Below are 15694 nucleotides of genomic sequence, written 5' to 3'. Positions count from 1 at the left end.
CTATGGTACCCAGCTCATAATAGGTGCTTAATAAATATTTTCTAAATGGCTCAATGGATGCACGGATAGGAATGATCTTAAGGCATACAGATTTGAATCCTCTGGCCATTCTAATGCAGTTCATTATCAAATGCCTACTGGTTCTGCCTGTCTGTGAAAAACAGGTTTCTGGATGGGGAACCTGGTTGGTGGGAGAAATCCCTCAACATCTCTGGTGAAAGACGAAAGTTGGGAGAAAATGGAGTGAAAGGAAGAATAAGAGGAGGGTCACACTCTAAGAAGAAATGGGAGCCAGAATGGCTCCAGTCCTTTTAGGGATACCAGGGTGGGAAATCTAACAGCTGTTCCTTCCCAGGGAACAAATGTTTCTTTAAAGGACAAAGAACTTTTCTTTCAGAATGGCCTGAGGCTGGGGTGGGGGCAGGATGACTTTGGATAGTCCTTTCCACTCCTGAAAGTCTCTGTGTAGACAATCTGGGTACTTTACTAGGGCTACCTTCCTCTTTCCCTCCAGGTCTGCATGGCCCTGCAACTTCCTCCTCAGCTAAGCTTGGAGAGGCGTATTCTGGGAAACCTGCTGGTATCTGGATTCATTTTCGTATTGTCTAACCCGATGCTTTCCCCTAGTGGGCTGGAATGGAGATACCTGTCACCTGTTCTAGTAAGTCATGAGAGAGCAGGTAGAGAGACCAAAGCCATTTGTCCTTCCACAAATACCTGGGAGCCTGGAGTAACCTCCCAAAAGAATGACCCCCATGATGCTTCCGAGAGGACAGGACAAGAGGACACTGCAGAGGACCCACTTGGCAGCTGCTACCTCTCCTCCAGACTTCTCCCCTCAGAGGCTATACATCCAATAGACTCAGACACATTGTCTAATAGGCCCAGACACACTCCTAAACTCTCCCTGCTGGAGCTGCCAGCCTGGTGACAGATGTGAGGGCTGTGCCAGATGTGAAGCTGCTGCCATATGGCACCGTGGGTCACAAGGTCTGAAGCTGCTGCCACTGAGCTGTGGCAGAGTTAGTGCAGAGATCCTTGCAGTTTAGCCCTCACTCACCTGTCACTGGCAGAGGCAGTGAGGGGGAACTGGAGCAATGAAATATTCACGAGAGCTTGAAGGAGTTGTCATGTCACTCCAAAGAGCCCTGGGCACCCCAGCCCCCATCTTCCGTATACCACACCAAATCTTTCTGAGGGAGGAAGAGACAGAGATTGACTGGGCCAGAGGGGGAGAGATGAGGAATGGAGGGGAAGACAGCTGAGCAGGAAAGGGGGCCAGACAGAGCCGGGAGGGAGGGGAGGGGAGAGGTGAGGTGAGGCAGAGAAAACCAGACAGAAGCAGAGAAACTAGGCAAGAGGAGGGCCTTGGAGACACTGAAGAAGAAAGGACAGGTTTGGAGAAGGCAAGCCCGACAGAGAACCTGTGCCTGCCAGTTCTGGTTTGCGTTAGCTTTTTGGAGGCCCACTCCAGTGCCTCTTCTGTTCTCTAAATGCCCTTGCACTGCCCCTACCCCACCCCTGGGCTCTGCCCTCAAGCTCCTGCTACTGGGAAAGGGGCCACATGGTAATAAGAGCCTTCTGGTATAGGGCTTGCAGTGATCAAACTCTTTGGGGAGGGGGACTGTGATTATGACATACCATACCGACAGCATTATAGCACCCACCCTCTCTCACAGATGGGGATGTGGCAAGCAAGGGGCAAATCGGAAGCAGCGTGGAGAAGAGACCCAGCCCACTGTCCCAACGTAGGCCAATTCCCCAGCTACCAGAGGCTATATTTTTCTTGTGAAAGAGAATGAGATCAAGAGGAGAAAACAGGAAAGGGAGAACATTCCAGAAGGTGGGAAAGGGAATGGTCATGATTGGAAAAGTGGAGTTGGCATGGAAGGGAGCAGCAGGCCTGAATTCTCCCCCTCAGTAAATACATCTCTCTGAGGCCAGACTGGGCTGCAGAGTTCCGGCATAGAATACTAAGCCAGGAGAGGGTCCCTGGCCACCCAGATCTCTCTCTCCTCTTGAATCCTAGCCTCTAGTCTGCCAAGGGGTGAACTGTAAACAAGGCTTGGAGGCTGGACAGGGGGAGCAGGTGTGGGCAGGAGCTGCTAGGAAGTAGCTGCCTCCAGTAGCCAAAGACCCTCAAATAGCGTCCCTCTGGGGGCTACCTGGCAGGCGCCAGCTGCACAGGACTCTGGGCAAAGCCTTCTGAAGCCAAATGAGCACCTACTCTGCTGGCTGGCTGTGCTGTCTCCCTCCTCTCTGTGAGGGTACCAGGCATCGATGGTCTGAACCCCCAGCCTGGGATGCCCCCAACCCCTGACTGGTCAAACAGCCAGAGAATCCCAGAGTTTGCAGGGACCTTGGAAGTTTATTTACTTCACTTTTGTCCACCCTCTGCTGACTTCCAGAAGCAGCAGGGGAAGGCTTTCTAGAGGACTGCAGCTGGGTACTACAGAAGGGGCCAGACTGGGGCAAAGAGAGAGGGAGACATAGAGAACAGGCCCAGAGACAGAAGGGTAGCAGAGGGGCTGTGGCAGGAGGTATGGAGACTACAGCCTGAGTGGGGCGGGGCAGGGTGCCGGGGAGAGGTTAGCTAAAAAGCAAGAAGCTGGAGTAGACCCAGGGAGACAGTGAGTAAACCTTTTCCTTGCTCCCTCTTCTCATGTCTGGCTCTGCTAGGGCACAAGTTCCTCTTCCCGGGGTCCTTTCGGGGAGCTTGTGTGGAGACGGGCAGGACAGTCTAGTCATAGCTGGACAGAGAAACGCACATCTATCCCGCTGCTTTGCCGAGATGCCCATCTTCCCCTTCCTTGCCTGAGATGATGCAAGTAGTATCTGAAGCCTAGGCACCATGCCCAGCAGGCGCCAGGCTGACCTCCTGTGAGGGTACAAACAGGAGGAACCCTCGGCTTCCGCCTGGTGTACGTCTCCAAGCTATCCATCCAGGAGTACTGGGTGGGGGCAGGGCAGAAATCAGGCCAAGAAGCAACTCGACAAAAGAGGTTATGTAAGCAGAGGCCTGGTAAACTCATGTCACCCCATCTGGAGGTATCCAGAGATGCCACCTACAGCCTCAGGACAATGAGACACTTTTTATTCTGCCCAACTTCATCTTCCTGCTGAGAAGGAGGAAGGAATTATAAGGTCTTTCCTAAAGAAAAGGAAAGATCCTATGGGATCACAAAAGGGAGAGCGAGGTTGGTGAACCTTCCCCCTAGGAATAAAAGCCAAAGGCAGGAACAGGTGCTGAGTTACTATCTCAGAGGGCATGAGTTGGCACCCAAACACTGCACCTCCCCTATGTTGCTAGTCTGGACATCCTGTTTCCTGGAGGTGGGTGCCAGTAAAACTGCAAACCTCAAAGGGCCTGTGGGCTTCTCTTTGGGTGGGGGTGGGGGCGGTGGTGGTGGTAGTAAGCAGACTGTACTCTACTCTACAACCAGGCTAGGGAGAGACAGACTCTCAAGGGATCCCAAGAAGCTGCAGGCTTCCTACTCGACAACACGGATTCAAAGATGGACCCTAGACTTGACTCACTAAGGTAGAAAAAGCAGACCCAGGCATTTCAGAAAGAACCAAAAAGGGTAAGGAAACAATTATTATTATTATTATTATTATTTTTTTTTTGCTTAACCTTCAGTTACCCAGAACATTCTATTAACCAGAAAAGCCAAGCATTCAGGTTTTGGCATTACACTGTATTTGCATTTTTTTCCCCAGTGATTAAAATCCACAGAGCTAGGACTCTATTCCAGAATAATGCAAACTCAGCTCCCATCTCCCTTCTTGTAAGGGGAACAAATATCGGAGTCCCCTGCTGTGAGTCACAGCCTCCCTCCACCAGTTTTTAGATAGCATTCATATGCAATAAAATTTAACTGAGCACGTCCTATGTGCCAGGCATGGTTCTGGATACTGGAGATACAGAGATAAAATAGGCCAAGTCTGTCCCTTCGGGGAGGTTGCAGTCTGAGGTGGGGACAGGTATATAAACAGACAAATATAAAACCATGTGTTACCTGTCACCACAAGAGGCAGCAGAGGATGCTATCGGAGCACAGGGGAGGGCCCGTTTCCCCCCACCTCTTGACTCCCAGCAGACCAGGAGCTGAGTGGTCAAGGTGAATAGGAGCTCAGTAGATGGACAACATTGAGAAGGGCATTCCAGGAAAGGAATGTCAAACATGATAGCAAACTAATTATAAGGAAGATTCTGTAAAGACGGAAACCTCTAGGTATTTAAGCCACTGCAATTAGAAGAAGAAATCGTAGAATACATTCAGGCAAAAGTGAAGGGGAGCTTTCATTTCTGGTTGCACGAGTGATGGCAGAGGACTTGTGTTACCCACTGGCCCCTTCTGTGTGGCCTTGTGAGATGATGTAGTGCCCTCAGAAGAGGCCACAGATATAACCAGGGACACAGCCCAGCACTGGGGTTACCAGTCATACAGCCTACATACCCCCCAAAAGTTACACACGGAAGGCCCCCCTCTCACATCACAGAAGGAGGCCAGAAGGACAGATTGCCAGCAGATGCATTGAGATCCAGCCACTACTGGAGACTAAAACCACGAAGCTCACGCACCCCACTTCGCCCACACTGAAGAGGGTCCCTGGAAGCCAGCTCTATGAATGGGCCAGGGCAAACGGTGGGAAGTTACAAGCAGCCCTAGTGCAGGACCAGGTGTGATGCAGGAAGAGCCCCTGGGGATCTGGCCACATTCTGTTCAGCTCACAGGGGCCAGCTTCGGGGAGGAAGGGATGAAAATCAATAGGCACAGCAATACCACTACTCAAGAATCAGCTGCAGTTCCTGCTACTAAAGTCCTGGCCAAGAAACAAACCCCTTCTCCCTCCCCAGGAGGTGGGAAGATGGCTTTGCTCAGCATTGCAAGGCTCTAAAAACTTTTTAGAAAATAATTCCTAACAGACGTACTCAGATAGAGCCATAATGTCAGATTAGCAACTCCAAGCCAGCAGACCAGACACTTGTCTAATTAATGAAACTTATAAAGCAGAACAACTTATTGATGTTACAGGCACGGCACTTAGTACAACAAAACCCCGTCTACGCAGCACGCTCCGTGTTCTTTAGGAAACCCTTTCTCCTCCAGTCTGCACAATCCCTTCTTTAATGCAAAGGGGGTTGGGAGAGGAGGGAATAGTGCAGAGCTCCGGGCAACTGGCTGGGGAGGGGGCAGTTCAAGGAGCCCAGCTGGCGAAGGCAATGGCACCAATCTGCCAACATTCAGTTCCAACCTGGGCTTTGGAAGCAGTGGCTCTGGGCTGGAATCCCAACTCTGTGGCAAATTACTTAATCTCTTGAGCCTCAGTTCCCTCATCTATAAAATGGGGCTCATGATAGTACCTACTTCAAAGTACCGACATGAAAATTAAATACACAAAGTAAGTGCTCAATCAATAATGGCTATTAACAATCATTATTATCATTGCCATGTTTAGACACCTACTAAAAGGATTTGCTGTACTGATATAGCCCACCGGGTTTGTCTTTCTCCACAGAATGTAATGGGGGTGATTTGAAAATTGGTTCAAATCTCTTTGGACCTTGGGCCCGGACTTCATATTTACAGAATCAGAGAAGTTTTGCTGTGGGGAAAACAAACTCTATTTAACTACTTCATTTAAGCCAACTCCTCATCCTATTTCTAGTGGTTAACAGTGGGGGTGCTGAAGTAAGACTGGGTGGAAATCCCAGCTATACTTCTCACTAGCCGTGGGACCTTGGTTTGTCCATGTCTCAATTTCCACCACCTCCATTTTCTCATCTGTAAAATGGGGATAATATCAGGAACTACCAGACAGGTTATTGCAAAGGTTAAATATGATAATACATGTAAAGCACTTAAAACTATGCTTGGCACACAGAAAGTGCTGGGTGAATGCCAGCTACTGTTGTTATTGTATAGGAATTCTTCTTACCACCTAAAGAGCTTAACACAAAGCTTGGCACATAGTAATAGCAGCTACTATGATCATGGGCAGGCCAGGTAAAGATGAGCGGCTGGAGGGAGAGGAGCAGGAGATCTGGGTCTTTCTAAAAGGGGGACTAAGTGACTTAGGATAAACTCACCTTTGTGATCGCAGAGGCCCCCATCCCTTGAGTTTCACACAGCTCCAGAAAAGAAACTGACAGGTATGGGCCCGTGTATTCCCATTTGCCAAGGTTTTTACAAGTGAAGAACCACCTCACAGAGTGGGCTTGCCTCTCTGCCCCGCAAGGCTTCGTGAAGGCTGAGGCCACGCCAGGGCAGGCCCGCCTGGGTACCCCGGACTTGAAGACGCCTTGGCGCTGGGAGAAAACGCCTAGCAGCCCCTACACTTCCGACTCAGAGCTTACCCCCCCCCACGCCCCTGGGGCGGAGCTGGGACTACAGGGACCACCAAGAAGACTCGGCCAAGCCTGGAGGGTGTCGCCCCGGCTGCCCTCCAGGCTTCTAGCTCTCCTTTTGCCCCCTCCGGCAATAAACTTCCCGCTCACGCTGTCACTTTCTCACGGGCGTACAAAACCTCAGCACTGTGCATCTTGCCTTCCAGTTTCCTCACAGGCAGCTCCGTGAAGGGGCCGGTGGGCGGCCTGACCCCCTGAACTGCTCCTTGGGGGCTCAGGTGGGGGGTGGGGGATGTGGGCTACGGACGTGCCAACTCCGTCCATCGACTGCGGTCGCCGAGTGGATGCGCACCCAGGACCAGGAGCCCATGCCAGCACCGCCTTGAGTCACTTTGAAGAGCCGGCGAGGACCCCAACACTCTGCTGCCGACCCCCAACCCCACATACCCTAGCCTCACTTGCCCAGGCGCCCCGCTTTGTGGCCCTTTCCCAGGCGAGCCCAAAACCCGACTGCTCAGAGCTTGGTACTTACTGTCGGGGCCTCTCCGGGCCGCCTCCCCCTCGTGCTGCCCCTGGCTGTGCCCAGCTCCGACAGCAGCGGCAGCGGTGTCTGTAGGAAGAGAGAAATCACGCCTGCCTTAGAAACCCAGCCCCTGCTGTGACCAGAATCTTAAAGAAGGAGGCGACTGGCTCAGCCCCAAAGCCGCGGACGAGGTGTCGGTGTCGAACTAGCAAGGCAGCTGGTAAACAACGCGTCTGCTGCCTCTTGCCCGCCCGCCTGCAATCCCCGGGCGGAGGAGCTCCCCCCACAACACTGGACGGGACCCCCCGGGGGAGCCGGAAGCCAACGGGGGCTCCACTATACAGACTGGCGGAGAATCCAGCTGCTGGGCACTGTGCTTTACATCCATTTTCTCATCCCAGCATCCTCTCCATTGTACAAAAAAATAACACCAAAGCTCAGGGGAGCAAAACCAATAGCCCCAAATACAGGAGCTAGTAATAAACGCTGGGGCCAAGATGTGAAACCAGAGGGATCTCAGATTGGCCGCTGCCTGCCTCAAAAGCCACTTTGTTCTACTGCAAAGCACATGTCTCAACCTCCTGTTTCCCCATTTTTCTGACAGGAGTAGGGATAAGTAGCAGCTTGGTGGAGGTGGAGGTGGGGCCCTGGGAGGCAGGATGCTGACTGCAGTACCTAGTGCCAGGCTGGGAGAGGCCCTCCCTCTTTACCTCATGTAGGATGTGCCAGGCCTTGCAGGAGACACACAGTGTAATGGGAGGTAGTCCTGGACCAGGGGCCATCCAGGAGACAGACACTGAGCCTGTGTGGTCTGGCTTGTGCTAGAGGAGTCAAAGGTGGGGTGCAGAGGCCCTAAGGGAGGGGGCAGTCACTGGTGGGGACAGGAAGAGAGAAGGGGCTTGCAGGGACAACATTGGGAGGGTGCTCTTCCCACGGGGCTGATTCTGACTCCTTCCTGGTACTGGAGTGAGGGCCCATACCAGCCATTCCTATTTAAAGGATGAGTGGAAAGCAGCCTTGCCGGGCAATTAAGCCCTGTGGCTGTTCCAGGGGAGCTATCCTAACCTCCGTGCCCTGGCAATGACATCTATGAAACGGGAAAGATCTCTTACTCCTTCCTTCCTCGTCAAAATTAAGAAATAACACAGTATTCCTGCCTTTGTCTTCTGATCATGGAAAAAGCAGTTTGAGAATTTGTATTCTTCCTGCTTTGCCCCCCACTTATCCATTCAGTCATTCATTTAGCAAATATGTATTAGCATGTACGTAATATGTGTCAGGCACGGTGCTACGTGCTGGGCACCTCCATGGTTCTGTGTGGAAGTCTACACGGGAGGCGGAAAGCACACAGGGCTGGAAGTTAGGAAACACATTTTAAGTCCTAGCTCTTTTGACTAAATAGCTGTGTGACCCTGGATGAGTCACATATTCTTTTGCGACCTCAGTTTTCTTGTTGGTCAAACAGGACTAATAATGCCTTCCTGTCTTACTTCATGGGGGTGTTTTTGAGGATCAGTGGAGGTAATAGATGAGAAGGAGCTTTGAAAAGTATAAAGCCACTAGACAAATGTTAGGGATTAGTTTGTCTCCAAAGTGGGAGGGGGCTGCTGGGAAGTAAATCTTAAAAGAAATTGTGGCTGACTTCCAAATTGATTGCACTGGATTCCATCTTCCCGGAATCACTGATCCTGCACCTGGGCAGGAGTCTCTGCTCTGTGAAATATCGTCCTCCCTCAGCAGTACCCATGACACACGGGTTAGTGATGACCTGGCCTTACGCCAGGGGGATTATTTGGGGGACCTGAGTGGAACCAGTGGGGTAGTCTTGGCTTCCGGGTCTCTAATTCTTGGCAACAGCAGCATCCTCCCCCCACCCGAGCCGAGGACTGCACGTGTGTGAGTAGAAACCACTTGAGGCCCCCAGAGACACCCCTTCAGGAAGCACAGGGCTCATGCCAGACAGCAGAAGGTGGAGCTGAGGGTAGATGCTCTATTCTTTTGGAAGCTGGGAGTTCTGGGTTCACCCCAGCTAGCTTAGATGTACAACAGAACTAGTGGAGCCACTGGGACGGTCTCTGGCTTGCTCTGCTCACCCTTGCAAGCCATCCCAAACAGACCTACAATCTTAAATTACAATATTATTCTTGCTATGCAAAACGTAGCTTCAAGATGAATCCCCAATTTCCAGAAGCACTCTCCCCTACCCCCTCCTACCCAAAGTAAACACACACTCTAAGGAAACTTGGGGTCTAGCCAGGTAAACAGTTTCCAGACAAATCTGCTAGCCTCCCTGCTTTCTCTCCCTTCCCCCATCAGATTATCACCCTGAAGCCCCTTTGATATAAAAATGCTAGAACTGACGCAGAACAGGGAGGGCTCAGAGCCTGGGTACCATGGCCAGCCAAGCCCAGAGCTGCCCTGCACAGCTCTGGAGCCGAACTAGAATGGAAGTCAGAGGCAGCCATGGAACAGAGCCCAGCCGTGGGCCATGGCACCTTCAGCCAGCATGTCCCTGGGACAGGCACAGAACAGACAGACTCCACACCCAGGCTCCCCCTTGGCGGTGTAGGAGCCCATCCCTCTTGAGGCTGAGGCTCCTCTCAACGTCTTCATAGATTCCCTTGTCACATCTATCTCGCCCAGGCTGCTCCTCTTAATAAAGTGCCCCCGTGGACACTCCAGACAGCCTGATGTTATCCTTTAATCTCCTGCCCTTTCTTCCCAGCATGGGCCACACAGCAGTGATTCAGGCCTCCCAGGTCACAGGACAGTCTCCTGGGGAAATGTTTCCTGTGCACACCCCAGCCAGGGCATGACAGAAGTTTTGGGCGTGGGTGTATCAAATACTCCTTCCCTGCCTCATCTGGGTGGTCTGGGGCCCTGGATTCAGATTCTCACCTGGAGTTCCCATGCCCACCTCAGCCTGCATATTCTTTCCTGGGCTAGCTGCTGTTGCTCTCTCCCAGCTGTATATCTCAAGTCCAATTTGCAATGCCTTTCTCTCAATGATTGTCAATAAATCCCCCATCTCTATCCCCTAGAAAGACTAGAAAGCTTCAAGATCCAAAGGAATGAATCACTGACGGTGAAATTTCAGGCACGATGACAGGCAACTGAGGAGACATATTTGATCACATTGTGTTTACCTATGCGTAAGGCTGGCCCTGAGGATATTCTGGCATTTTCCCTCGACTATAATGAAGACTTGGAATAATAGCATAGAAAGCAACAGAAAATACAGCAGGCTAGGAATAGGGATATCCTGCTGCTCATCCCAGCTCTGGCACTAATTAGATCTATGACCCTATACTTCCTCTTTTCTAGGCCTCAGTTCCCCATATGTCAATAGAGAGTACTCAGTTAGCTGGTTGCCAGGGTCCCTTCCTGTTCTAACAGGCTCGGATTCTAGGCTATATGGCTCTGAAACACGCTGATGTTTTCTATAGAATGGGCCCTCATTCCAGGACACTGGGCATGGCTCTGTGTATGCACAGAAATTAGAAGGGTATGAAAGGTTGGCACCACGGGCATGAGCCTGGCACTGTTATTCAACAATGTAGCCAGTGTCTGACCTACCTCTGCTAGGGAGAAAAGGGAGAATTGTTCATTGTCCCCCACCCCATCTTGGGGACAGGACCCCTCCATTGCCCAGCAATAGCTTTCTGCCCACGAATCCCCTATGTCCTCCAGGACTGACTCCAGCGGCTCCAGGATTAGGCTGCCATTCCACCAGTGAGCACTCTACCACCATCACACTACTCAGATCTGATATTCCTGAGTTAGTGATCAATAAACAGCTGCTGCTCCAAGAACCTGAGTGTCCTCCAACTGTCCCCACCGCTTTCCGATCCAGCAACCAAAGGGTTAATGCTGGGGCCCTCCAGGACACTGTTCCAGTTCTAGAGTCATTTCTTTCCTGACCATTTGTCCCTGACCATTTGTCAAGGGCTTTCTGAATTGAGGTATGCCCCACTCCCTGCCTCTGAATCAGGTGGGCCCTGGTTGTTTCACAGAAGGAAAAAAAAGAAGGCAGCAGGGGGTGGGGAGCTGGCTCTGTAGTTAGTAGCCACTGTCTTCATGACCCTCTGCCCTGCAATTTGGATCCAGTTGCCAGAGGATGACATCAAATGTGTTGAAGTTGGAGGGACCCTCCTTCCCACTATTACCTGACCTGGTCACTGATTCTGTACCCCCACTGGCTCCGCGTTTCCAAGGGCTGTCAGGTGCTCCCGCCTGCTCCCCGGGCCCGCGGGGTACTTACCACCATTTTCTTTCCCTCGTTCATGGCTGACCCCTTGCTTTCTACTCCTGGGCAGAGCAATCCTCTCTAGCTTTGAAACCACCCCCCACCCACTTGGCTCCTGTCTCCCTCTGTTCTTCTACTTCCTTCTCTCTGCCAAGGCCTAGCTGCTCCAATGGGTGCTTTGACCCTGCGGTGCAAATGTTCTGTTCTCGCTGGGCCCTGTATTAATTTGCTCCCATTCGTGAGCTGCTTTGTTAACATGCATGGCCTTTTCTAGATGTGTAGTGCTGCTCCCTGCTGCCTCTGTTACCTCCCCCACCCACACCCTTTTTAACCTTGTAATAATGGGCCCTCCCCTGTGGAGAGGGGGTTGGGCTTTTTCAAAGCCCTTTCTTGTACCTGCCTTAGTAGTTCAATACATCCTCACAACCTCCATCGGAAAGGAAGTGGGCGTGATTACTGATCCCTACCGGATGGGTGAGGAAACCAGGGTTCCAGGAGGTGAGGAGGCCTGCCTGCGAGAATAGATACTGTGTGCTGGCCCAGTGGGCCTAACCACAGTTCTTTTCCATAGTAACCACACGTTTATGACACTCATCTTTACCTTCGGCACGGCCCTTTGAGGCCCCAACCAAGTCCTGAGAAAAGTGCACGCGTGCATTCACAATTGCGATTTTGGTTACGACTGTGTGAGGGGTCATAGAACCACTGGGGTCAGGCCCCTGCACAGTATTATTTAAAAAGGACCCAGGTGATTCTAATGTGTAGCCAGGGATGAGAACCACTGCTTGAAAGGAAGAGGTGAAAAGAGATGAGAGCGTAAACACTTTAGCAGCCGAGAACTTTCTTACAAAGCTTGGGCATCCCCAGCAAGAATTGAAGGTAGACTGTAAAGTGAACTCTGGCCTAGTTTCCCTGCCTCAGTTTCCTCCTTTCTGCCTAAAGGAAAATATTCCGCAGGCCTCCTCAGCCCCTCCCCAGCCCTTGACTGGCTTTGTAAATCAGTCACCACTGGGTTTGCTGTGTGAAGGGGTATAAAGAAAGAAACGCACCCCACTCCCCATACACACATGCTTGCCAATTGCTCTGTAAGCGTTTCCTTAGTGTCTTCTGCTGGCAAGAGTAGAGCTCAATTCCCCTGAATAAGGCATGGGGTCTCTCTGGAGGTGAAGGGTAGATTCTTTCATTTCAGTCACCTGGAAAGAGATACTCCTCAGGTAAGAGACTGGAACATAATGATCATCATAATAGCTATCATGCATTAATCACTTACTGTGTGACAGGCATTTCACTTCTATGACCTTGTTAATCCTTATTCTCCCCCTCTGAAGTAGGTATTGCTATTATCCCTATTTTACATGTTAGGAAAATGAAGCTCAAGAGGTGAAGTTATTTGCCCAAAGGTCACCCAGTTAGTAAGCAAATGTGTTTTGTTTGACCTGCAGAGTGTTTTCAATTTTTTAAAAAATTCATTGCTAACATTTAAAATCCTCAGATTTCATATAAGAATCCAGATTTCTGGCTTCTCTCGAAAAATTCTGGCTGGCAACCCTGGGGCTTAAAGTCCCATCCAACAATGATCAGCTGGAACAAAGTAGCAGTGCCCCTTCTGGATGAGGGATGGGCTCTCCAGGTCACCCCAGACCCCACCACTCCTTCTGTACCGTCATCATGGGGCCAAGTGTCCCCTGTCATTTAATATTGTCCTTCTACTGTTGTGTTGCTGTTTTCTTCTTAAAGGATAATAAAGAGAACGAAACATTTCTTGGGCATACATCTGACCTTGCCCTTGTGAATACATTTATTCCTTTGGGGCTGGCCCTGTAGGCATCTGAGCTTACGATCCCTGTACTCCATTCCTTTCCTCTGCCTCTTTAACATAAGGAGAAGGAAGGCTGGGCATCCATTTGGGAGAGCACTTGTTGGTGGCTGGGACTCTAGGTGGTCTCTGGCCCATGGAGGCAGGCTGGGAGTTAGGAAAGGGGAATGGGTCCCCAAGGACCCCTGCAAGGAAATATGACTGAGTGATACCTTCTAGGGCCGATTGTGTAGTTTATCTTCCTGGTCCTCATCTGTGAAATGGGCATAATGATAATAATAGTACCACATCTACCTCATGGGGTTATTATGAAGATTAATTAAATTAATATATATTACATATACATTTAGAAGTGCCTGGCTCAGAGGAAGTGCTCAACAAATGGTAGCTTTTTTTATTATTATTGTCCATGTTGGTTTCTATTTTGTCATCTCCTAGCCTTTACCTCATGGTTTTCTCTGAAAGTTTCAGCCTGATCTAAACAATCCTGTGGAATATTAAAGGACCTCTGTGATGGGTCAGTGTTACAGGGGGAGGTGAATCTTAGATTCTTAGTTCTTCCCGCAGAAATCGTCTCCTTCGAGGGCCAGTAGTGGAGGTCCTGGGGGACACTTTATTAAGGAAGACAACATTTCCTACTCTAGGGAGAAGGCAGTCTTTCCTTTGCTCATGGGAACCACACCAAGCTCTTTGACATTTCCATACTTCTACACTTGCTTCTTCTTTACCCAGAATGCCCTCAGCTATCTTGTCTACCGGAAACCTCCTACACATCCTTCTGGACTCAGCTTGAGTTACCTTCACTGGGAAACCCTCTCTGAGCCCCATCTGCCTCCCCAGGCAGAATTAATTTAAAAGTCTACCCTACCATTAGAATGTGCATTTGTGGAGGGCAGGGCAGGGCATAAGTCTTGTCCACTGTAATCCCAGTGCCTGGGGCAAGAATAGGTACCCTGCAAAGGCTGGTTGAATGAACTGGGAGGAGGTGTACGTGGAGAAGAGAAAGGTTCATGAGCACGTTCTAGCAGCCACATTTTCTGGGGCTCTCTGGCTTCCAGCAGACCTTCTAAGTCTGCATCTGAGTAGTCCCCCAAGTTCTTCAAATTAACATTACAAATTATCCCTGCCCCTCCCAGGCCTACTCTAAGGCTTACCTGTAAGGTAGGTGAATGTGACTCTTTTTGGAGCCTTTTCCAACTTTCAGTATGCCCTTTCACTGTTGAACAACACTTCACTGTAATGGACCCACAAGCTTCCATCCCTCAGGCTGTTCAGTGGGCCCCCCAAAGCATTGACCATTCCTTTGGGGATCCCTTCTGAGCATTAAAACTGAGATGTTTCGTGTCCCCATTTCTGTCAGGCCCTGCTCTCCCACTAGGTCTCCCTTCCTAGACAATATATTTTTATCTCCGATGTTTCTACCCAAAGTGGATTCCCAGCCCTGGGAGGCTAGCTAGGGAGCTGTTCTGGATGAGTGGGGTTCTAACACCCTTTCAGTAACATCCCACAGCCTATCCCGTAACTCAGGAGTGGATTTTTCTCACTTTGTTATAAGTATGAGTCTTTCACGGGAGAGCAGACTAACTCAGCTGGGGTGAGATTTGTATCATCGATCCTGCCACCCTCCATTAACAATAACACAGGGTAACCATGGAAGCCCCACAGCCCTGCTCAGCAGTTTTCTTCCTCCTACTTCCACCAGTGTGGTACAGGTCGCCATGTCCTGCCCCAGTGCAACTCCTCCACCCCATTTCCTGTTTCCAGTAGACAATCTGAGCTCCTCTGCCTGTGTGCGAAAAACAACTTGAGCGCCATTAACAGGAAACAGTATCTTTCAGAAAAGCTAGATGATTCTAAAGCATTAATGGACATCTTTTCAATCTTATCTCAGGAGGAGCTAATGTCTTGTGAGGTGGCACTGAGCCAAGGACTGCTTGGTACAGCAGCCCTCCAACTCTGAGAACACATGTCCTAGTGCCTAGGATGTGCCAGAAGAGCCAGGTGAGAGCCAGGGAGCAATGAGAAAACCCAGGATGTGAGCTCCCATAGAGTGCCAATTCCAATGCCACATGCGTGTGCACACACACACACACACACACACACACACACACAGAGAGACACAGGTGGGGCCAAACCTTGGCACAAAAATACCACCCACACTCTTGCTATAAGACCCACATGTGATTTGCCAACAAATTGCAAATTAACCTCCTAGTGAACAGATTAATGGTATTCATGGTAATTTATACTCCAAGTTTCATAGCAACAGACTTTGAGCATTCTGGTTGCATAAGAATTCAAGGATTTTCAAGTTCCTGGAGACATTGTAGTAATTAACCTGATAAGCCTATGTGAATTAGCTCCAATATGACACTGTCATTTTTGAATCCAATATCCAGGGTATTTGCCCAGAAGGTTGCCCCTCACCGCTCCAGCTCCTTGGCTTGAGGTGCTAAGCTGACAGATGCCAATCTACATTTGTCTATGGAAATGAGGCCCCTGAGCAGAGCTCCTCATCAGATGCAGAAAGGGAATGGACAGTTACAAATGGTCCACTTGCATGGTGACAAGAATGGAGTCAAGGCATCCAGGAGAAACGGGAATTGGGCCTCAGTCAATTTGCACAGGACTGACAGCTACTTTTTTTAAGATCCTTTGGTTTGAGGGCAAAAATTCCTGACTTGCACAAGAGTTTGAGCTTTCCAACTGAAGGTCAGGAAGACGAAGCCTCCTTGTGGCATGTTGCCAAGTGCCACT

At 50.3% G+C, this 15694-nt stretch overlaps 1 protein-coding gene across 13 annotated transcripts in view; it reads right to left on the bottom strand.

Annotated features, from left to right (window-relative positions):
- Positions 1-15694, bottom strand: part of FRMPD3 (FERM and PDZ domain containing 3) — a 133829-nt gene that overhangs the window by 71345 nt on the left and 46790 nt on the right. For 4 of the 13 annotated variants that reach the window (XM_074323518.2, XM_074323525.2, XM_088795313.1 and 1 more), the window contains one exon: positions 6885-6962. The exons of 8 other annotated variants lie outside the window; for them this stretch is intronic. The gene's annotated coding sequence lies outside the window, so the exon portion shown is untranslated. Of the gene's footprint in view, positions 1-6884; positions 6963-15694 lie in introns of those variants that run through there. One more of the 13 variants, XM_074323527.2, reaches the window with a different exon arrangement.

The sequence above is a fragment of the Rhinolophus sinicus genome, chromosome 18 (genome assembly GCF_057876585.1).
Source record: "Rhinolophus sinicus isolate RSI-liver-muscle chromosome 18, RSI-T2T, whole genome shotgun sequence".
Classification (NCBI taxonomy): domain Eukaryota; kingdom Metazoa; phylum Chordata; class Mammalia; order Chiroptera; family Rhinolophidae; genus Rhinolophus; species Rhinolophus sinicus.
The sequence above is the reverse complement of the archived record's forward strand: the minus strand, read 5'-3'. Positions and strand labels throughout refer to the sequence as shown.